The sequence below is a fragment of the Mus musculus genome, chromosome 17 (assembly GCF_000001635.26).
Source record: "Mus musculus strain C57BL/6J chromosome 17, GRCm38.p6 C57BL/6J".
In the NCBI taxonomy this organism is placed as follows: Eukaryota; Metazoa; Chordata; class Mammalia; order Rodentia; family Muridae; genus Mus; species Mus musculus.
In genome coordinates this window covers 22,007,677-22,031,789 of record NC_000083.6, presented here as the reverse complement: position 1 = coordinate 22,031,789, position 24,113 = coordinate 22,007,677, and the positions used below count along the sequence as shown (strand labels likewise).

Below are 24,113 nucleotides of genomic sequence, written 5' to 3'. Positions count from 1 at the left end.
GGGCCTAAGGCAGTAACACTAAGGTAGGAGAAGGAAGACACCCCTTTTGTAGGATGTGAATGTCAGTGGGCAGTGGGGCCAGCTACTCACCAGCTAAACCTCTACATCTTTTCCAAGAGGATCAATCCTAGGGGCCACTGAAGGCAACATCACTCCTCTGATACAGCTGTGTCTTGGGAAAGGCCATGGAGAGTTGTGGGAAGGGGGCGGGAGGGCAGGAGGGGTGTGGAAGTTCAAGGCCACTCAGCCTGGGATTAGAAATTTAGGGCCTGGGGCATGCTGGTCATCCTGGTCAGGGAGGTGTGGACAGTTCCAGAGTGGCATAGCTACAATCCACCTCTCCTTCAGTCTACTCTGGCTCTTGAGCACCTGCCCTGAGGGTGTGAGTGCTGTGGGTGTGAGGACTGTGTGTGAGTGTAGTGGGTGTGAGTGCAGTGGGTATGAGTGCTGTGTGTGTGTGTGTGTGTGTGTGTGTGTGTGTGTGGTAGGTGTGGTGGGTGTGAGTGCTGTGTGTGGATGTTGTGGGTGTGATGGCACACTGATGCAGAAGACCTCACAGAAAGATCACAAAGTGTCTAACAGTTCTATATTTTTTTACCTGTTGTTTGCCTATTGAAACTATAATGTTTTGATATGGGAGGTTGGATCAGATCCACTTATTGATCAGCCTATTAGCTGTGTAAGAACAATAATGTAGAAACTACAGAACCAATGGGGCCGTCATGGGTTAGCTGCTATGATCCAGCTGTTTATTATCACTTACCGACTGACTTAGTGGTTGGTTATCTCTCCATATCTACCATCCTCTATTTTGACTCTGGCTCCTGCAGACATCATGAAGGGGTAGAGATCCCATGTCACACACCTCCCTTCATCCCCACACAGGCCACAGACTGGCAATAATTCCTAGAACACATACCTCCCCTCTCTGGAACAGGTTAGGAGGCCAGAAGCATTTTCCCGAGATTTAAACCAAATGTTCCCTAGAGCCAGCAGTTGTGACTCCTCTCAGAAAATTGCTCCTCTCAATTTCCCAAACTGTTTCCTTTCCTCAGTACCTCAATTCCCTTTTCCTGTGACCTAACTCTGAAGTTCAGGAAAGACACAGCAATGAAAGCAAGGAGCAGGCTGGCCTTTCTCTAGCCAGAGGGCATTGTAACGTGCCATTACCCTGCACATCCATGCATGCAGACTCATTAATAGGCTTGCTAGTTAGGGTTTAGGCCCTGTTTGGTTTAGAGCCCATTAGGGCCGGTTGCTAGTTATCTAAGCTGCTGCCACCTAGCCAAGGATCATCCTCCAGTCACAGGAACATGCACCACTCTGTTCGCAGACCACCACTTGAATGCTGCTTGCTTTCCTGGTGATGTGGAGGAACACAGCTGTGTCACACACTGGGAGCAGAACTGGGAGACACAGTCATAATCTAGTGTGCTTTGCTGCTCAGGACACTGTGGCTCTGCTCTGGACATAAGGCACCATGGCAGAGACCCAAGCTCTGCCTTACCTGCCCTGATGTCAGTGTCTGATGAAGGAAGGCTAAATTAACATGTGGATCTTTTCACAGATCCAGTCCCTGGGGGCTTCATCTTGGCCATGGTCAGGGCCCATCAGGGAAAGAGACAATTAAGGAGCAGGGAGCCACCCTATCTCTAGTCTTATCTTAATCTTACTCCTTCTCCTGCATCCCACTGATGTGTTGTTAAGCCAGTACCACTGGTCAGACACAGGGGTCAGCATCTGGTGATGTCCAGCTCTATCCTGGTTCCATCCATGAGGGTACTTGGGGTCCTAAGCTGAATCTCCGGGCCTGATCCTTTAATAGCTCCTATTGTCCCTGCCAGGGAAGGTATTCATGATCATGTGGGAGACTTCCTGAATGTTCTGGTAGTCCTACCATCCCTCATTCAGGTAGTCCCACTCCAGATTCCCCTTTTGTCTCAGGCTCAATGCTGCTGGTTCGCATCCTGTTGAAATCATCCTGAGTGATAGGATACAGGAAAGATCAAACCCTCAGCTAATGATAGGCAGCCAGGTCACTGCTGTCCCCACAGGTCTGGAGGATGTGTATCCAGGCTTCTGTGCCAGCTTGGTAAAGCTAAGGTACAACACAGACCATCTGAGAACCAGAATTAGAGTTATGATACCAAAAGTGTTTCCTGTCAATGTGGTCTCTTCAGCTACACACAATACCAACAGCAGGTAAATCTATTGGACCTCTTCCAGGCCTGTCACAATGGAGGTGGCCTTAATGGCCCTGGCATCCATGTTGAAAATGCACACAGGCTGGACTCTGAGACAAGTGAAATAGATTGCCCTCTTTATTGTATAGGCTCACTTAGCTGTAACAGCTACCCGTAGTTCTACAGAGAGGAGTCTGGGGGCTTGCCACCCTTTCTCTGGGATATGAGGCTTCTTGTCACTTATGCCCAGCTTGGAACACCTGCTTCCTAAAGAGGATTAGTACTATAACCACATCTTTGGTCCTGTGTGCCTGGCACCATGCTGACTCTTGCAAGCCACTCATGACCTGTGTTAACCCCATGGTCTCCATCCCTATCACAGTTGGAAGAATGGGAATGGAGCTTTAACCTGACTGGGACATAGAGCTGGGAACAGACAGGGCTTATGTATGGCTCTACAATATATGTGCAGATCCTGGACCTCACTATGTCTCCTGAGGTAGCCGTGTCCTCCCTGTCCTTGTGACCAACAATCCAGCTACTCTTCCAGTAGTGGGCCCAGTCAAGCTCCTGATCCAAGAGGAGTCTCCCCACCAGGCAACTGCCTCCCCTATCATCTTAGGTTCAAGGAATCTGGGGAAAAGCTGTGCTAAGGCCCCATCCAGGCTCACCACCAACCTCAGTGAGCAAACAGCCTACTCAGGGAGAAGAGAAACCAGGTTATGTCTGAAGTGTTGGTGAGCACACACACACACACACACACACACACACACACACACACACACACACACATTAAAGCAATGACAAGAAGCATATTTCACTGAAGATCCAGTTCCCACACCAGGCCCATCCCTGGCTTTCCCATCTGAGAGCTGAGGTCTCTTTTTAGATAGTCTTCTCTCAAGTTGCTGAGCTCTAGCTCAAATTTTAGGCCTCATAGAGTCTCAGCCATGTGTGAGCCCAGGGGATAAATACAGAGTAATTAGTAACATTGCATCACTGCCTTTTAAAAGAAAAATTAAAAATGCCAGGTGTAAAGCATGAAAATGACATTTGTGAGTGCCAGACAGCTGTTGGCATGGAGAGAGTCTGCCCACACTCCAAGATGGTACTATAGGATGGAGAGTGTCTGCTTACATTTTGAGCAGATACTACATGCTACCAAACAAATGGCATAGGCCCTGGGTCTAAAAATGACTCAAGGTCACTAATTCCTCAGTGGGGTCCACTCTCCAATAGCTTAGATACTCATCCACAGACTGTGCCTGCCAGAATGAAGACAGCCATGACAGTCTCCCCAAAAGAACTTCATAGTCTGGGTGGAAAGGCTAAAGGAAAGCCCACCTGAATTTTTGATCTTAGCCATTCTGACTGGTGATAGGTGGAATCTCAGGGGTGTTTTGATTTGCATTTCTCTGATGATTAAGGATGTTGAAAAGTTTTTCAAGTGCTTCTCAGTCATTTGGTATTCCTCAGGTGAGAATTCTTTGTTTAGCTCTGAGCCCCATTTTTTAATGGGGTTATTTGATTTTCTGGAGTCCACCTTCTTGAGTTCTTTATTTATATTGGATATTAGTCCCCTATCTGATTTAGGATAGGTAAAGATCCTTTCCCAATCTATTGGTGGCCTTTTTGTCTTATTGACGGTGTCTTTTGCCTTGCAGAAGCTTTGAAATTTTATGAGGCCCCATTTGTCAATTCTTGATCTTACCAGCCAAAGCCATTGCTGTTCTATTCAGGAATTTTCCCCCTGTACCCATATCTTCCAGGCTTTTCCCTACTTTCTCCTCTATAAGTTTCAGTGTCTCTGGTTTTATGTGGAGTTCCTTAATCCACTTAGATTTGACCTTAGTACAAGGAGATAGGAATGGGATCAATTCGCATTCTTCTACATGATAACCGCCAGTTGTGCCAGCACCATTTGTTGAAAATACTGTCTTATTTCCACTGGATGGTTTTTGCTCCCTTGTCAAAGATCAAGTGACCATAGGTGTGTGGGTTTATTTCTGGGTCTTCAATTCTATTCCATTGGTCTACTTGTCTGTCAGTATACCAGTACCATGCAGTTTTTATCAAAATTGCTCTGTAGTACAGCTTTAGATCAGGCATGGCGATTCCACCAGAGGTTCTTTTATACTTGAGAAGAGTTTTTGCTATCTTGGGTTTTTTGTTATTCCAGATGAATCTGCAGATTGCCCTTTCTAATTCGTTGAAGAATTGAGTTGGAATTTTGATCTTTCCAAGACTTTTATCATGAATGGGTGTAGGATTTTGTCAAATGCTTTCTCCGTATCTAACGAGATGATCATGTGGTTTTTGTCTTTGAGTTTGTTTATATACTGGATTACGTTGATGGATTTCAATATATTGAACCATCCCTGCATCCCTGGGATGAAACCTACCTGGTCAGGATGGATGATTGTTTTGATGTGTTCTGGATTCGGTTATCGAGAACTTTATTGAGTATTTTTGCATTGATATTCATAAGGGAAATTGGTCTGAAGTTCTCTATCTTTGTTGGGTCTTTTTTGTGGTTTAGGTATCAGAGTAATTGTGGCTTCATAGAATGAGTTGGGTACAGTACCTTCTGTTTCTATTTTGTGGAATAGTTTGTGCAGAACTGGGATTAGATCTTCTTTGAAGGTCCAATAGAACTCTGCACTAAACCCATCTGGTCCTGGGCTTTTTTTTTGGTTAGGAGACTATTAATGACTGCTTCTATTTCTTTAGGGGATATAGGACTGTTTATATAATTAACCCGATCTTGACTTAACTATGGTACCTGGTATCTGTCTAGAAACTTGCCCATTTCATCCAGGTTCTCCAGTTTTGTTGAGTATAGCCTTTTGTAGAAGGATCTGATGGTGTTTTGGATTTCTTCAGGATCTGTTGTTATGTCTCCCTTTTCATATCTAATTTTGTGAATTAGGATGCTTTCCCTGTGCCCTCTAGTGAGTCTCACTAAGGGTTTATCTATCTTGTTGATTTTCTCAAAGAACCAGCTCCTCATTTGGTTGATTCTTTGAATAGTTCTTCTTGTTTCCACTTGGTTGATTTCGCCCCTGAGTTTGATTATTTCCTGCCTTCTATTCCTCTTGGGTGAATTTGCTTCCTTTTGTTCTAGAGCTTTTAGGTGTGTTGTCAAGCTGCTAATGTGTGCTCTCTCTAGTTTCTTTTTGGAGGCATTCAGAGCTATGAGTTTTCCTCTTAGAAATGCTTTCATTGTGTCCCATAAGTTTGGGTATGTTCTGGCTTCATTTTCATTAAACTCCAAAAAGTCCTTAATTTCTTTCTTTATTCCTTCCTTGACCAAGGTATCATTGAGAAGAGTGTTGTTCAGTTTCCACGTGAATGTTAGCTTTCTATTAATTATTTTGTTATTGAAGATCAGCCTTAGTCCATGGGGATCTGATAGGATGCATGGGACACTTTCAATATTTTTGTATCTGTTGAGGCCTGTTTTGTGACCAATTATATGTTCAATTTTGGAGAAAGTCCCGTGAGGTGCTGAGAAGAAGGTATATCCTTTTGTTTTAGGATAAAATGTTCTGTAGATATCTGTTAGATCCATTTGTTTCATAACTTGTTAGTTTCACTGTGTCGCTGTTTTGTTTCTGTTTCCATGATCTGTCCATTGGTGAAAGTGGTGTGTTGAAGTCTCCCACTATTATAGTGTGAGGTGCAATGTGTGCTTTGAGCTTTACTAAAGTTTCTTTAATGAATGTGGCTACCCTCGTATTTGGAGCATATTCAGAATTGAGAGTTCCTCTTGGAAGATTTTACCTTTGATGAGTATGAAGGCCCTCCTTGTCTTTTTTGATGACTTTGGGTTGGAAGTCGACTTTATTAGATATTAGAATCGCTACTCCAGCTTTTTCCTTAGACCATTTACTTGGAAAATTGTTATCCAGCCTTTCATTCTGAGGTAGTGTCTGTCTTTTTCTCTGAGATGGGTTTCCTGTAAGCAGCAGAATGTTGGGTCCTGTTTGTGTAGCCAGTCTGTTAGTCTATGTCTTTTTATTGGGGAGTTGATTCCATTGATATTAAGAGATATTAAGGAAAAGTAATTGTTGCTTCCTATTATTTTTGTTGTTAGAGCTGGCATTCTGTTCTTGTGGCCGTCTTCTTTTAGGTTAGTTGAAGGATTACTTTCTTGTTTTTTATAGGACATGGTTTCTGTCCTTGTATTGGTTTTTTTCTGTTATTATCCTTTGAAGGGCTGGATTTGTGGAAAGATAATGTGTGAATTTGTTTCCCTCATGGAATACTTTGGTTTCTCCATCTACAGAAATTGAAAGTTTGGCTGGGCATAGTAGCCTGGGCTGGCATTTGTGTTCTCTTAGTGTCTGTATAACATCTGTCCAGGCTCTTTTGGCTTTCATTGTCTCTGGTGAAAAATCTGGTGTAATTCTGATAGATTTGCCTTTATATGTTACTTGACCCTTTTCCCTTACTGCTTTTAATATTCTCTCTTTATTTAGTGCATTTGTTGTTCTGATTATTATGTGTCAGGAGGAATTTCTTTTCTGGTCCAGTCTATTTGGAGTTCTGTAGGCTTCTTGTATGTTCATGGGCATCTCTTTCTTTAGGTTTGGGAAGTTTTCTTCTATAATTTTGTTGAAGATATTTGCTGGCCGTTTGAGTTGTAAATCTTAATTCTCATCTACTCCTAGTATCTCTAGGTTTGGTCTTCTCATTGTGTCCTGGATTTCGTGGATGTTTTGAGTTAGGATCTTTTTGCATTTTGCATTTTGCATTTTCTTTGATTGTTGTGCTGATGTTCTCTATGGAATCTTCTGCACCTGAGATTCTCTCTTCCATCTCTTGTATTCTGTTGCTGATACTCGCATTTATGGTTCCAGATTTCTTTCCTAGGTTTTCTATCTCCAGCGTTGCCTCATTTTGCGTTTTCTTTATTGGGTCTACTTCCCACTTTTAGGTCTAGTATGGTTTTGTTCATTTCCATCACCTGTTTGGATGTGTTTTCCTGTTTTTCTATAAGGGCTTGCAGCTCTTTAGCAGTGTTCTCCTGTATTTCTTTAAGTGAGTTATTAAAGACCTTCTTGATGTCTTCTACCATCATCATGAGATATGCCTTTAAATCCGGGTCTAGGTTTTCAGGTGGATTGGGGTGCCCTGGACTGGCTGAGGTGGGAGTACTGGGTTCTGATGATGGTGAGTGGTCTTGGTTTTTGTTAGTAAGATTCTTATGTCTGACTTTCGCCATCTGGTAAACTCTGGAGTCAGTTGTTATAGTTGTCTCTGGTTAGAGCTTGTTCCTCTCGTGATTCTGTTATTCTCTACCAGCAGACAGGGGAGACTAGCTCTCTCCTGAGTTTCATTGGTCAGAGCACTCTCTGCAGGCAGGCTCTCCTCTTTTAGGGAAGTTGCACAGATATCAGACTTGCCTCCTGGCAGAAGATGAAGGCCCGAAACAGGACCTGTCCCAGAAGCTGTTAGCTTCTATAGTCCACACTCTCACCTGTGCAGAGTAGTCTTGGTGGAGTCTGGGATCCAAGATGTCTCCTGCAGATATTTGTTCTGTTTTTTGTCCCAAATTATTTTGTTTCTATCTTATTTTGAGTTGATTCACATGCTGTAGAAGCTTTTTCCTTCTGGAACATGTCTCTGGTTTTGTAGTTCCATACATTGAGAATTACATAAATTTCCCTTCTTAGGAGACACAGATGAAGTTTGTTCTTTGAGCCAAATTATTTTTTCGTAGTTTTAGGGTTATTTTTTATGGGGGTAGGGGTACAGTGGATTCTGGGCATTAAATGTTAAGATATTTGTTCTCTTTTTTTTCTGTTTTTAGCCCAGGGGAAGGGAGTGTGCAGGCAAGAAGAGAAGGGGGTGATGGTATACCAATGGGAAAATATAGTCTATATAACCTTTATTTGAAGGGTTCTGAACCCAGGGTGGGGTTCAGACATGAGGGTACAGCATCCCTAGGCTGGCAAAGAGTATGTGGGGAGGCTATGCAGAGAGGATCCAGGGCAGCCCGAGACAGAGTGGGAAGGATACATAATGATTCAAGGTAACAAGTACGAGGAAAAATTTGAAGGTATCTCTGCTAGTGTGAGGGTAAGTGTAAAGTCTGGATAAGTGATTTCAAGTGTCCAAACTGAAGAAATAAATAAGTATTGGTTTTTATGGTCTGTGGATACTCATTTATGTATATATCCTGTCTTTGATCAAATACACTGCATCTTCCTCAGATCCATATACTCACTCCCATAATGCTTCCTCACATCTCCATATTCACAATTTTTAAAGTACTAAATCCACATACTAGGTGGATGTACATGAGTACATCTCTGAAAAGAACTTCCTTTCCTTCTTCCAAAGCCAAGAGCTGTTGATAACATGTAGTGGTCTGATGATCCCTTTCTCCCATGCTGAGCTTTGAACTGCGTTAATCTCATACAGGGTTTTTGCATGCCAGCACAGCTTTCAGGGAATTAGTTGTGCAATGGCATTCGTGTGACAGGTATGCAAACCAGATCAGCTATGAAAACTGTTTACAGGATGCTCAGCTTTACATGAGAATGCTATAGTAGAGGATTTGCCTCATCTATTGTTTGAAAACATGGTTCTCCTTAGACATTGTGGCAATTGCAAAGATCCTCGAATTTAATTTCTGCCATTGTTGGGAACAAAAAAAGGGGGGGGCCCTGGGGAAGTGGGGGAAGGAAAAAGGGCCACGCCCTGTCAGAGTCAGTCCCTATTCTCTAGTCAGTCAGGCATGGGAGGGCTGCTATATACCCTTTCCACTCATCCCTGTGTGGGAATTCCTGTATCCCACTCTTCAGGGGGTGTCCAAGAGACAACCCTACCTGGGGATCCCCAGAGCTACCATGCTAAAGCCACCAGGGTTATAGGAGAGAGGGATGAGGGAAGAGGTTCCCAACACTGATCAGAGTGAGTGTGCAGCAGATCTTGATGGAGCAGAGACTCTCTATGGTTTAAGAGCTTTATTATAGAAACGCAGGGAGAAAGAGAGAGAGAGAGAGAGAGAGAGAGAGAGAGAGAGAGAGAGAGAGAGGGATAGAGAGAAGGTGAGTAAGTAGGAGAGAGGGGAGGAGAGGACAAAGAGAAAGGAGAGAGGAGAGAAGACAAAGAGAGGGGAGGGAGAGTGACAGTGAGAGGAAAGAAGGAGACCAGAAAGAGCATAAGAGGTAAGAGAGTAAGGTAGGACTGAACAGCCCTTTTTATGGTCTTTACCATTTCTAGGTAAATGGGAAGGAGGTTAGCCTGAAGGTCAGAAGGTTGGGTCATTGCCTACATGACTACTGACCATGCTTCTCTTGTGGGGGCTGTGGGGTGGGTAACTTAGGCAGGGTTCAGAGCTCCAGGAGTATGAGGGAATGCCTACCGTGTCATGAAGGTGAATTATGACCTCGGGGTTCAGACCTCAGCTCAACTGGATACCACCCTGCAATTCCCCACAATCCATTATTTCTTGAGAGGCCAAATCTTTAAACATACACTCCACTTTAGAGAACCTGACCTAAGTTTGAACTCTGGTAAACTAACAGGCTGGTACCTAACATTAGTTTCCAAGCTCCCACCCCCAACAAAACCTGAGCCTAACTCCAGTCTCTAGGCTAATCCCCAAGAACAAAAGCATTTCCAGGTTACATCCTCAACAAGACGAGTGTCTCCAGGTATTCTCTCAACAAACCAGAACCCTCACATTATAAGCTAACAACCTGCTTAACAACAATCAATGCAGAGGGGAGCAGAAATTAAGTTTCTTATATGACTGTCAGCACCAGCCAATTATGTTAAAGGCCACAGTAGCTTTCCATTAGATGCCTGAACAATTATCACCATCTTGTTGCTTACTATAAAGCCTTGGTCCGATAGATATTTGGGTCTATCCCACCAGCAAAACTGTCCTGCATGACAGCAGTGTGCTTTGTGTATGTGTGTGTGTGTGTGTAGGGGGGGGGGGAGCTATCTTAAATAGAATAAAGACCCTGCCTGAGTTGCATCTGATTGGCTCCTGTCTGGTTTTTTTTTTTTTTTTTTTTTCCTTCAGGATCACTAACATTTTCCTGGTACTACATTTCAGTGTGTTGCCTCAGAAGTTCCCCCTGTATGACTACCAGTCTGGAGGGTCGTGAAGCCAGCCAAACTAGTGGTGTTTTTCATGTCCTGTTGTGCTGCCTGTGCCCTGGACTACTTGCTGACTGGCCCTACCTGCCCTTAGGTTGAAAGTGCTGTGGCTCAGAATAAACAACACAGACTCTGGGAACAGGTGAGAAATGCTGCAGCAAGCTGCTTCAAGCTCCATTAATATTCCCACAGTGTTCCATTGGTCCCAAGAAAGCATCTCTTCTAAACTGCAATTCCAGGTGGACTGATATTGTCTGGGCCAGCAATCATTGCTCTCTCAGGCAGTCCTCAATTAGGTCCTCCTATAGGTGATTCTTTACAGTTGCATGGCCCCTGGCCTTTATATAGAGTTGGCCCTGCAGTTCCTGCTACATTGGAAATCCTTTTGTTTTTAGATTTTGGCAATCTAGTTCCAGCCAGGGTGCTGCCATTGCCTCAAGATTGTTGACCCCACCTTGGAGGATTCCCAGTATACTGGACTGTGCTGTCAGTTGTCCTGTCTTCCAGGATCTTACCTGTCATTGACTACCAGTCCTCAAAGAGATATCACTCTAGAAGCATGTCACACAAGGGGACGAGGAACATCTTACATGGTGGTCTCATGGATCTCTGCCTTCCAAGCTTTGATCACTTCCTTGGGAGGGGGGGTATAATAAGGACTTTTGAGAGCCATCAGCACCTGGAGAGTCAACTTATTTATGAAGTGCTGCTTAGAGTTATGTGGTGCAAGACACTTCAACAAAATAATTATTAGTGTGACAATTCCTCCCATCATGGTTTAAGAGGCTATCCGGTTATAAGGAGTAAAAGAGCCTCTTAATATTGCTCCACACTTTTCCCAAGAATACCGCAACTAGGGAAAGCACAGATACCCTAGTTGCATTGAGGTTGACTATATGCTCCCTTAAGGGTACAGAATCATTAAGGAATTTGTCTGGCCAGGTACCTTCAAGATATTGAGCCAAATGTTGTTGGGCTTAAGTGGTGTAATGTACCTGGTAAGGTGCTAGGCAAATTAAGTGAAATGGTTCCCATGCCAATAGAGACATGTCCCTAACAAGGTCCAACTCTTCTGCCAGTAAGTCAGTCTGTTGTTGTAAATTGTGGATGGCTTAATAAAGATGTTGATTTAGTACCTCCTACACCTGTGGTGCCTCAGCTGGCTTAGAGACTACAACAGCATTGACAGTCTCCACCATAGTGGCTGTCTGTGTCAAGGCAACAGCAGCTGTTGTCACCCTGGCAATGCTTGCAATGATGGCCACAATGATGACAGCTGTAATACCAAAATCCCTTTCCCTGTGTAGGGGTTATAAGTGAGTCTGGGTTATCAGAGTACCAGCATTAAAAGTGGTGGTATTTACCACAGTTATCCAAATGGTGACTGGTTCCCTCATCAGGTTCCCTCATCCTCCATGGGCCAGATGCCTTCTAATCCTCATGTAGTAGTGACTAAGTCCATGAATGGCAACCGAAACTCACATTGAAAAAGGAGAGAACAGGGTAGTATGGGGAGTTAACTGCCACTGACAAAAGAATGGAGGGCAGGGGCACTGTGGGAACTAAAAGGGGTTGGGGGAAGGAACAGGGAGGGACGATAGCCCACATCCAGCTAGAGTTCCCCCTATACTCTGAGCAGGCAGATGTAGGAGGGCTGCTAGATGCTTTTCAGTCAGCCACGGGTGGGGATCTAAGCCACTGACCCCACTCGACAGGAGGTGGACAAGGGGCAGCCCCGGACCAGGAAGCTCTGGAGCAACACACTGTGCCCCAGGGTTATGGGAGAGAAGGTTAGGGAGAGAGATTCCCATACAGTCAAGGGTCTGTGCAGCAGGCCTTGATGAGCAGAGGCTGTCTATGGTTTTAGAGCTTAATTGTAGAAATGAAGGGAGAAAGAGGAAAGGTGGAGAGAGAGAGAGAGAGAGAGAGAGAGAGAGAGAGAGAGAGAGAGAGAGAGAGAGAGAGAGAGACTGGCCATGGCCAAGAGAAAAGAATGGGGAAAGGAGAGAGGGAGAGGGGAAAGGGAAGGGGAGGGGAAGGGGGGGGAGGGGGAGGGAGAGGGAGAGGGAGAGAGAAGATAAGCTAGACAGAAAGAGAGAGCAAGAGAGCAAGAGGAGTGAGAGAGTAAGAGCATGAGGAGGGGCCAAACAGCCCCTATTATAGTGGGTTGCTTTATCTTACTGTTACTACATAACTGGGGAGAAATTTAGCTTGAAGGTGAGAAGCTTGGGACATTGCCTATGTGACTACTAACCATGCTTCTCTTGTGGGGGTTGAGGGGGTGGTCACTTTGACAGGAGCCAGAGTTCCAGGAGACATGAGAGAACTCCTTCAAGCATCCCATGTAGGTGAATTATCAACACTGGGTCGTAGTGTTCACCTCAGCTCAACTGGAGACCAGACTGTCTTTGCATAGCCCAATGCCCCACAGGACACCAAAGCCCAGAGTTCATGGGCTTTCCTAGGCCGAAGAAAAAAATTAATAAACAGTATGTACATTACAGCTCTATATCCTGCTCTTTTTCTGGCTACTTCATTGCCCTCTGGTGGTCCATAGCCAGTAAACATGTCAAAAATAACATTAAGGTTGAGAGTTCTACATCTTTATCTGAAGGTTGCTAACAGAATACTTCATTCCAGGCAGCTAGAATGAGGGTCTTAAGGCCCACACCCACAGAAACACACATACCCCAACAGGGCCACAACTTCGACTGGTTCCACTCCTTGGGACAAACATATAAAACCATCACATGCACCATTGAGAAAGAGGGCCATGAACAGCATAGAAAACCAATAATGCCTAGCAGGCCTCCAGAGAACCATGCACACAATAGCAGAATATCCCCAATCTTCTCAAACTTCAACCAGCAGCCTCCAGTTTGATCATGTCTTTTTATTTTATTTTTATTTTTCTAATAAGACTAAATTTATTCAATACCCTAAAGTTTTGATTATAAGTATACAACAGTATAAAAAGTACAAAACATATCTGTAGATTTCTAATATATTAATACAAAGTGCATGACTACATACAGTACATCCTACAGGCTGAGAGTGGAGGGGGAGAAGGCTGTGGTTGAGGTCTAGTAATAAACAAACAAATAAATAAATAAATACAGAAGTAGAGATGATCCATCAAAGTATATTCTACCACCAATACTGCAGCCAAAATATACAAAAAAAATCCCATGTCAAAGTAACGCAGGAGAATGGTAATGGCTGGATTCTGTATTACACCAGGGTTGTGGAGAAATGGCCCACTCACTGGGCTGTCTGTGCATGTGGTAGCTTGTACTAGGTAGGTTTTTCCTAAAAGGAAGAAATACACAATGTAAAACTATAGGATGCCACAAACTGTGGCTTCTCCTTGTTGTGAAACTCTAAAAGACTTTTTAAAATCCAGTTTCTAAAATAATCACGAGGAACAGAATACTAAGGCAGCCACGTACACCTCCTCTACGAGGTCTCAAGTGGCACTACTGTTTTTCCTGAACTCTGAGAAGAGGCAATTAGACAACTTCAGTTGGGTTCCACCGAGAAGCCAACCGAATCATTGAGATCTAGAGGTGTGGAGCTCCATTCAGTTTCTTGATGTTAAGAAGCCAACCCAACCCACCAACTTAGCCTCAACACACAACTCTTCTCTTCTAGTCAACTTTAAATAGTGAGAGGAAAACAACGAAGGAACAAACCCCCAAACCTTAATAAGGTCTATGACAAGGCAAAGAACTGCTCTATAGATAAAACCTCCACAAAGGTCAACTGAGGTAATCCAGAGCTAGAACTGAATCATGTGGATTTCAGTGAATCCCCGACAGTCGTGTTAACACCAATGTCAATTATTTACATACTGTAAGCCCTCTAAGAAACGTGTCCCAAGCAGCATCAACTGTGCACATGCATCCCCAGGACTCACATTCTGATGAAGTGGTTTCTAACCATGTGCTCTCTACTTTGTGCTGATGCTTTGGGACTATCCCTAGTCTACCCTGTCCATCCTAGAGGCAAGGCCTTCCCCAGAAGGAGATCTGGTTCTGTTTTACAACATCCACATAAAGTCTTTTATGAATATGAAGATAAAGGGAGGCGACACGGTGCTACTTGTGTGTTCAGAAACTGTTTCTTCACGGTGCTACTTGTGTGTTCAGAAACTGTTTCTTCCTTCAAGCTATTTGCAGAAAGCTCAGTCTGTCCTGCTTAATAATCAGTAGTACAGGTCTGACTCATCAGGACCTGGCAACGCCTTAGCATTTACAAATTTTAACTACCTTCTAGGGGCAGGTCATGCTACTGAGTTATGACAAATTATCATGAGGGAAAACAAGTGTAGCCAGCCATTTAAAAATGCCCCAACCACTGCCTCTCCACAGAAAGACTAAACTACATATGGTTTATCACACAACAAATCCCATCTGTGTCCCCTGAAATTCCCCTAATTCCATTCATTAGAGGGAATTTAAAAAAAAAAAAGACTTAAAGAGCACTTTACAGGAGCATTCAGCTTTCCTATGAAATACTCAGCATCTTAAATATTATGTACACTTCTTTTTCTTGCAGTAAGCTAGAGACTGGCTTCAGAGTTTGTTGGATGAAGGGTAAGGACAGTAACCCATTAAAAACTATTCTAGAAAATGTGTTTTGGCAGAATAGCAGGTATCCAAGTTAAAAATAGGAGGGTCAGTTTGTTTTGTGGTCTTTTCAACGTTTAAAACCCTCTTTGCTCCCTTCTAAATGAACCTCAGTCACCACTCCTAAGTGGAGATGGGCAGAGGTGCCGGCTCCTGCTTCTAGGGTTTCTCGGCAGCTGCTTTCTTACTGCTGCAGCAAGGCTTGAAGAGATGAGTGTCAATGAGGACTTCCCCAATACGGCCCTTATAGATGATCCCACAACATATTTTCTGTCTTTTCCAGTAGGTAAGATTTAAGAAGGAAAAAAAACGGAGTTCTATTAGAGCTGGAAGCCATCTCTGTATCTGAGCCCTCATCTGACTGGTTACTGTAGCATGGGGACTGGCCTGGAGAGGCACTTGAGGTGGTGCTGTGAGCATCAGAGTTGTGGCGTTTAAATTCCTTCTGCAGTTTGCTGATCTGGTTGCTTTTCATCCTGTTTCCAGATAGAGTTTTCACTTCCTTTGGTTTCAATGTTGCCTTTAGACTAGGGCCTGCTCTTGCATTTACCACGTGATTCCAGTTTTTGTTTTGTTTTGTTTTGTTTTGTTTTGTTGATCCTGCCGGCAACTTCTTCCATCTTTTCACAAACAGCACACAGGCATTACAGATGTCTCCTGAGCGAGTCTCATGCAACCCAAAACAGCTCTGAAAGTCCTTTTCGTAATGTTTACTGTCCGTGAACCGGGAGCTGGAGGACTCTGCATATACAGCAGCCCTCTATACTTCGGTCATCTTTGGCTTGTGAAAACCAAACATCTTTTCTTCTGGTTCAAAGCTTCATTTCAGTGTTATCTTCTGTAAGATGTCCACTTCCCAACCCTGAGGGCAGCAGCCACTTACTTTCACATTTCAGTCATTTTCAACCCTCATGTTATTTTCACATGTCCCTGGAGTCATCCAAAGGAAAGCCAAGGTTGTAATATCCAAGGTTTTTAATTTTCTTGACACACTCTCTATTCACTTCAAAAAATATTATTTCCCAGTCAAGGCCACATCTAGATGAAAACAAGCTAACTGAAACACAGGATTAATTGTGAAAGTCGCAAGAGATATGGTGTTGCTAGCTGGATGTCTAGACTGCAAGGAAACCCCAAATATCAAAAAAGCATCCATGTGTCAAAAGAGCATAATTTTTGAGCTTTGGCTGGAGCCACATACCAAAAAGTTAGCTTGAAAAAAGTTTAAGAGGGTAAGTAGAAGGTCAGTCCCAGTTCCCAGGAATTGTGAAACTAGCACGGGCTCCCTAGCCCAGTGATACTCTGGCAACTTCTCCCAGCATCCTTTATCTCTGAAAGGCCCTACTCCCCAGATGCAGCAGTTCTCAAGGTTATCTAAGATTTATCTAAGTCCTGCATACTTTAAGGTCAAAACACAAAACATCCTCCAGATCATCCTCAGAATACTTTAAATGCATTTAGGCTTTGCCAGGAGTCAAAAAAACGAACCCCAGACTTTCGCGTTCAGTTTTGCAGCACAAAAACCATTAAAATGATTTTCAAGTCTGACAAACTTCAGTTCAAAAGCAGATGTTTTCCGGACACTGCTAGAAACAAGTTTTACGTCCACCTCTCACTAAAAAAGTTGCCCGGTACTTCTTTAGAAAGCATTAAGAGAAGACGATGAGCCTACTTGAAACGAACTCCTAACATGGAGGGGGAGGGGGGACACGGTGCACGTCTGGCTCGTAGTCATTCTTCACCTTCCATGCACAGCAGCGTCCCCACGGTGCAAACTGCACCAGGCCAACCTCCTACAAGCACTCCCTCCGCCAGCGCAGAGTCCAGAAAGATTGTCTCCAGCAGTTCTTCAGTTGCTACCGCGGACGGAGGTATAGATTCCGCTTTCCCTCTGATCATGTTCTATTAAAAATAGAACAAATATTCAAACCTAGAGCACATCAAATTTTTTAAAGTGTGTGAAATGGAATGTTCATATTAACAAAAGATAGAAAAAATACATAAATGAGACATGAATACGGACTCATAACTAACATGTTCTCATTCAAGCAGGAAGAAACATAAAAGGATATTTGTGTTCTGTAAAGATTTTAAGTAATCTGTAACAAGAATTTACAGGCGATTTTTATAGAAGAAAAATCTTCCTAAAATTTATAAAATTGTAAGAAACTATAAAGTCTTCAACAGTTATGAGAGATGGATAATACCAGAGATGATTTTAAACTATACAAAAGTTATGGTGATGGAAATCTTGGAGAGATGGTACAAAGAAAGATGAAAGGGCATATCAATTAGAATACAATGTAGATGGAGTTTAATATTCTCCGGAGATATTAAGCAAAACCCTCCTGTGATTGTTTTGGAAAATGGAAACATTAACTGAAAGATACAGAACCTGAAGTAACAACAAAGTGCTCAAAAAACACTGAGAGCAGCAAAAACCAAGAAGCACCAATGATTTTAGGAAAATACTATACTAAAATTATAGTAAAAAAGACATTTAATATTGGTATGAAATACGTTCACAAATGAGACTGTTGTCCTTCTCCAATAGGAGATCTCTGAACAAGCCACTGCCAATAGGGTCTAGGCAATCCTAGTCCTCCTACAAGTCCAAGTCACAGCACTGAACATCAATAAACGGTGGCAGGAGGTTCTAGGGGAGGTGAACAGTTTGGCCAAGGGGGCATTGGAAGAGTGCTTCTTTTGAATCAAGGAGGCATTTTTTCTGGTACAGGTGACTGATCACAATTATTCAAAGGATGTTTTCTAATTTTGTTTCAGCCTAAAGTGAGTTTGCTAACTACGAAATACTATGGCCTGATATGCTCTCACAGGATGGATAGTACACTTGCATGGACCTAAAGTATAGAGTAAGAACTCAACACATGAAGAAACATTTCTGATTCTCCATATTTAGATTACATAGTGTATATATTTCAGATGGAAAATTAATAGGGAGTTAAAGGTTTATTGAGTAAATGTTAATGATTATACAACCATATCTGTGGCACACAATAAAATATATATTTTTATTTAATTGTATCTCTACTGATTTCATAAGGAATTGTCATCTACAAAGCTATCTGTGGATGCCTAGTCCCCAAGGGAAAAGCCACTCTCTTGAATAGGATACTGGGGAAATGGGGAGTTAGAAAGCATGGATCAATGTAAACTCCAGGAGTACTGGAATTGCCAAAACAGCAAAGGGAACCCTATTTGCAAACAACAGATGATTCAAATGCTCTACCAGTTTATTTCATGTATTAGACAGAATAAACCCAGTCAATATGTCTTCCTCTGTACTTGCATATAATAAATTGTTTGTGTCCTTTTCATGACCATTGGTTAATTGTTTTACAACCTCTTGGAATGTGTTGTAAGTTGTAAATGCTTGTTTTCTATCTCAGAACCAATTAACTAGTGACACTTGAAGACTGGCAGAGTTCTCATTGCAGTTTTGACATCAGAAAGGACTTAATAGCCGTCCCATTTGGACAGACTGACTGACCAAGGTAGTATCAGGCCAAGCAGAGCAAGCAGGGGAAGCTGAGAGAAGCCTGATCAAGTCAGTCAGCTTGCTGAGGAGTTTGAGGCAGAACAGCAGAGTTGAACCAGCCAACCAGAAATCATAAACAACTGGGCAGGGATGGATGGGCTCATTTAGCAGTGAGTCTCAAATATTTCCAGGAAGGCTGAAAATATTTTATGCCTAGATGAGATTGAAGGAAGTCTAAAAGCTTCCAGGTCTAGGCCCAAGTTAGCAGACAGAGGCAAAAGCTTCCAAGAAAACAATTACCAGGAAGTAAAAAGTTACTTTTACAATCCCTCTCTTAGCCATAATGAAATATTGATAGTCCCGGTTTCATTAGGCATTGTTCAAGAATGGCACATCTGGTACAATTTTTTTCCATGCATTCTTTCTCATATTCTAATTATTATTATTATACCATTCTTTGAACTATTTTATCTATGGCATTCCTTTATCCTGGACCAGCAGGTCAACCTTGAATGTCTCCTGAGTTGGAAGCCTCTCCTGAGGCTCTGAGTAAAGAAGGTAGAATAATTAGGATAAAGAGATCTTATACAATCTATAACTTTTGACAAGCAAGTTTATTAAGAAGTATAACATCTTATAAACATTTTCTGGAAGTAAAAATGGGATATGTCAAGAAAATGAAATGAATTAAACTGGTTCACAAGGATATCTCAATACCATCAGAGAAAAGCACAAAGTAATTTTGGTACAGTTATTCCCAGTCCATTATGGCATTTGGTTCTCCAAGTTAGAAGCCACATTCTCAAAGTCTCTTGGCTCAGACCATTCTTGAAACTGCCAAGAATATTCTTGGTGTCCACTTTTTCCCTTCATACATTAGGGACTCAGGAAAGCTTCAGATTGCTCTAGCCATAACAATTTCTTGATCTTTGGGGTGCAGGATGATATAGATATTTCACTTATCATAGGGAAATATGATAGCTTTTACTATATCATTTAGCCCATGATTCTTTCCTTATGACTGATATCATCAGCAAGAAGATTTAGGGATGATGCCTAAGCACAACACTTTACTCAGAATGCAAGCAATTATTTTCAAGTATGTTGGTCATCAAGTCTTTATAGGTAAATTACAATAGTGTGTTTCCTTATAGTACTCATGACCTACTTAGTGTCTCTTTGCTGGGACAATAAGACTTGGGTAACTTTTATACAGGAAAACATTTCATGGTGGCTGGCTTACAGTTGCAGTGGTTCAGAGAATTATTGTCATAGTGGGAAGCATGGCACTGTGCAGGCAAACTTGATTCTGGAGAATCCAAGAGTTCTACATTTTGATCTGAAGTCAGCCAGGAGGAGACTGTCTTCTATCCTGTGTGGAACTAAGTACTAAGTACTAAGTACTAAGTACTAAGTACTAAGAGACCCCCAACGCCCCCCACCCCCGCACCCAATGAAACACTGCCTCCAAAAAAGGTCTGGGAGATGTCACCAGAGCAATGGACAAAGATGATAGCTAGTAACTCCTTCAACATTTCGGGGAACTGACTACTCCATTGTTTGCTTCTACTCAAGCTCCATGAAAATCCACTCATCAGAAGAACTTCACCTGTAGACTTCTTCAAGTGACAGCAGAATCCTTCCAAGGATACTTATGTGTAATGTATATAATCAAAATTCTCAGACAAACTACACAGTAAAATTCAAACCATTGTCTGTCACAATTATACTGGGCATCATGTATTAAAAGCCTCTAGATATTGCTGAGCAATGGATAATTAAATATTATAGCTAAAACAATCATATGGTAATATAGTTTTACAAAAGGAACACTTCAGACCAAGACACATTCTTAGAACTTCCAGAGTTAGCTTGAAGAATAAACCTAAGAATAAACCTAGAGTGATATCTAGTGCTGGTCACCCATACCTGATGTTTCTTGAACAGCAACCTTGAGGGAGGAAGAGAATGGTTTACAGCCAAGCAAAAGAAAGCAGTGAGGCATTCTGGTGCTAGGAACTACAGGGGTACTATTCTAGCACCTTCGGGTATTTTTGACTTTGGACACATTGGCAGGGTATTTTAAAAGCTATAACTACTGTACCTTTCCAGTGTTTATTTCTGCTTTAGCAAATCATGCTTTTTTCTTCTGACCACTTCACTGTAGATAATTCATTGGAAATGAGATTTATGCACCACACAAAAGGTTAAGTGCTGTCACCATGTTCGAGTGGTATATTTTTAGCCCCATCTCAAGGCTTATCTTCCCTCTAATAACTGCATGTAACATTGAACACACACACAGACACACACACACACACACACATACAGACATGCCTTCTTATCACACTAATGGTTTTCACTCTGAGCTTTTAGTTTTTAGCCACTGCTCTTCAGCTTGTAGATGAAATTGAGAAATCCTTGGAAAGTTGCGTTTGAAATAATTTTTATTTTTTTATTTATTTGGAACCCAGATATCCTTGGAAACTGAATTTATGAAACTTCCTGTTTGTTTCAGAAAAGAGAGAGTGACAGTCTGGGTGATCCCCATGCCCTATGTCTAACCCCACGAGTGATTGAGGCTGTAACACACAAATATATTCTTCCAAACAGTATAGATGTTGAATACGTTATGTGTTAAAATATATTCAAAGAGGGTGATATTAAAAAAAAAGTCTACCCTCCAGAGATTGAAAATTTTCCAATCTTATCTGGCCTTTTGCCATATGCAGAACTGACTCATTCCTTGGAGTCTCAAAGAGAAACAGGACAATTACTACCACTTCATCTTTTTTCAACTTTTTAAGGAATATTGCCAAGAGGATTTTCCTGGGAGAGAGGTTCCCATCAACCACATCTCCTGAACCTCCAACATTAGCACTTTCTGAGGGTTGAGTAGAGAGAAAATATTCTTTGGCATCCAAACTGAGAAAGGTGGCTAGCAGCCCCTTTTGAGAGATATTGTGGCCATCTTGTCAGATCTTTGCATGAAACCCATGAAAAACCTTTCTGTTGTGTTATTTGAAGTGCTGATGAGGTTTGTGTGACAATGTAATACTCACCTTTTTCCCCCCTTCAATCTTGATTTTTTGCTTTGTTATCAGAAACTTGAATACTATGAGAAGGACAATTTAGTTGATGAATCCGCATCTTGTTCCCATGGTGATGACATTAATTCATCTATGAGGGCATGTATTAGTTAATGGAAAACCTTATAACACTACCAATAAGCTAAGATGTACACTGACTGAGTTAACTAAAATGTACAAGTGTTGACTGTGGCAGTGATGCTTTGTCCTTATTTTTTTAACTTAATTTATTATTTTTTTTACTTACTTAACATCCTGTTCACTGTGCCTTCCCTGTCACATACCCTTCAACACATAAACACAATCCTTCCCTCATCCCCCCTTCCCTTCTCTGAGCAGGTCGGTGTCCCCCTATGTAAATGGATTGGTGACTCTACAAGGAGCATTGTTACTGTGGACTTACAGTTCGTTTGAATTGCTTTTACTAAGATTCATTGCAATCATTTACATAGTCTTTTTATTACTATTTGTTCCCTTTGCAATTTTTCTTTATTCTATTATCTGGTTATTAACCAATCATCTTATGAATAGCTAATGATCAGTTTATCAACTCTGATGATTGAAAGTTTTGCTTAAGTGGAGAAGCCATGATATTCCATGACAAAATGGAATTTAAACTATTATTCCAGCCCTACAGAAGATACCAGAAGGAAAAATCCAAAACAAGGAGGGTAACCATTAATATCTCTCAACATAATTGAGTTAATTCACTAATAAAAAGACACAAGGCTACAGACTGGATGTACAAACAAGATCCATTATTCTGCTGCATACAAGAAACATAACTCAGCAAAAAAGATGACATTACCTAAGAGCAATGGGCTGGAGAAAGACTTTCTCTGCATTTGGGCCCTCCAAAACAAGCTGGATTGGACATTCTAAAATGTGATAAAAATAGAGTTTCAGCTAAAAGTAAGCAAAAGAGATGGGGAAGGACACTTCATAAACATAAAAAAACCCAAAAAATAAAAATAAAAACCAATCCACCAAGATGAAGTTCAAATTCTGAACATCTATGTCCCAAAAGCAGGGATAGGCACACTTATAAAAGAAGCATTACAAAAGATTTATAAAAGATCAAATCTCACATCTAACCCCACAAAAGAATAGTGGGGGATTTCAACACCCCACTGTCACCAATGAATGTGTCATCAAAATAGAAACTAAACAAAGAAACAATGAAACTTTCAGATGTAACGAAACAAATGGATCTAATTGGTATCTAAAGAAGCTTTCACCCCAAAACAAAAGAATATACCTTCTTCTAAGCACCTCTCAAGACCTTCTCCAATGCTGACCATATAATTGAGCACAACGTAAGCCCCACAGATATAAGAAGATTGAAACAACCCTTTACATCTCATTAGATCACCATGGATTACAGCTGAACTGCATCAACAGCAGAAACAACAGAAATATACTCACGAAAACTGAACAAATCTCTACTCAATGATCACTTGGCCAGGGAAGAAATTTTTAAAAACTTAAAGACTTTGTAGGATTCAATGAAAATGAAGGCACAGCATATCCAAACCTGTGGGACATAGTGAAAGCATTGCTAACTGCATAATTCAGAGCATTAATTGCCATCATATAGAAATTGCAGAGATCTCACACTAGCAACTTAATAGCATACCTGAAAGCTCTAGAACAGAAATAAGCAAACACACCCCAAGAGCACTAAATGGGAGATAAGAGTCAAACTCTGGGCTGAAATCAATTAGAAACATATAGTACAATACAAAAAAATCCACAAAATGAAGATCTGGTTCTTTGAGAAAATCAACAAGATAGACAAACCTTTAGTAAAACTAAATAAAAGGTACAGAAACAGCATCCAAATTAACAAGATCAGAATAAAAAAAGAGATAAGAACATAAACTGAGAATTTTTTTTAATCATTAGATCTTACTTCAAAAGCCTGTACTCCTCAAAACTGGAAAATCTAAATGAAATGGGTGATTTCTATAGAGGTATCACTTACCAAAGTTAAAGCAGCATTAGTTAAAAATGTCTAAATTGTCCTATAACCACTAAAAAAACAGAAACAGTCATCAAATGTCTTCCAACCAAAACAAGCCAAAGGCCAGATGGTGTTAATACAGAATTCTACCATCAATGTAATCCACTGTATAAACAAACTGAAAGAAAAAAATCACATGATCATCTCATTACATGCTATATACACCTCTGAAAAAATCCAATACCCTTCCATTTTAAAAATCTTGGAGAGATTCAGGATTCACGGCACACACTTAAACACAATAAAAGCAATATCCAGCAGTTAAAGTCAAGAAACAAAAATCAAGAACAAGCCGGGCGTTGGTGGCACACACCTTTAATGTTGGCACTCGGGAGGCAGAGGCAGGCAGATTTCTGAGTTCGAGGCCAGCCTGGTCTACAAAGTGAGTTCCAGGACAGCCAGGGCTATACAGAGAAACCCTGTCTCGAAAAGAAAAAAATCAAGAACAAATCAAGGCTCCCAGTCTCTTCCTATTTATTAAATATAGTCCTACAAGGTCTAGCTAGAGCAATAAGAAGCATTTGTTATTTATTCTGTTACTCATGCATCAATCCCTGCCATCCCTACTTT

The 24,113-nt window shown here is 41.6% G+C and overlaps 1 pseudogene; it reads right to left on the bottom strand.

Annotated features, from left to right (window-relative positions):
• On the bottom strand, positions 13,207 to 16,826 carry Gm9620 (predicted gene 9620; annotated as a pseudogene).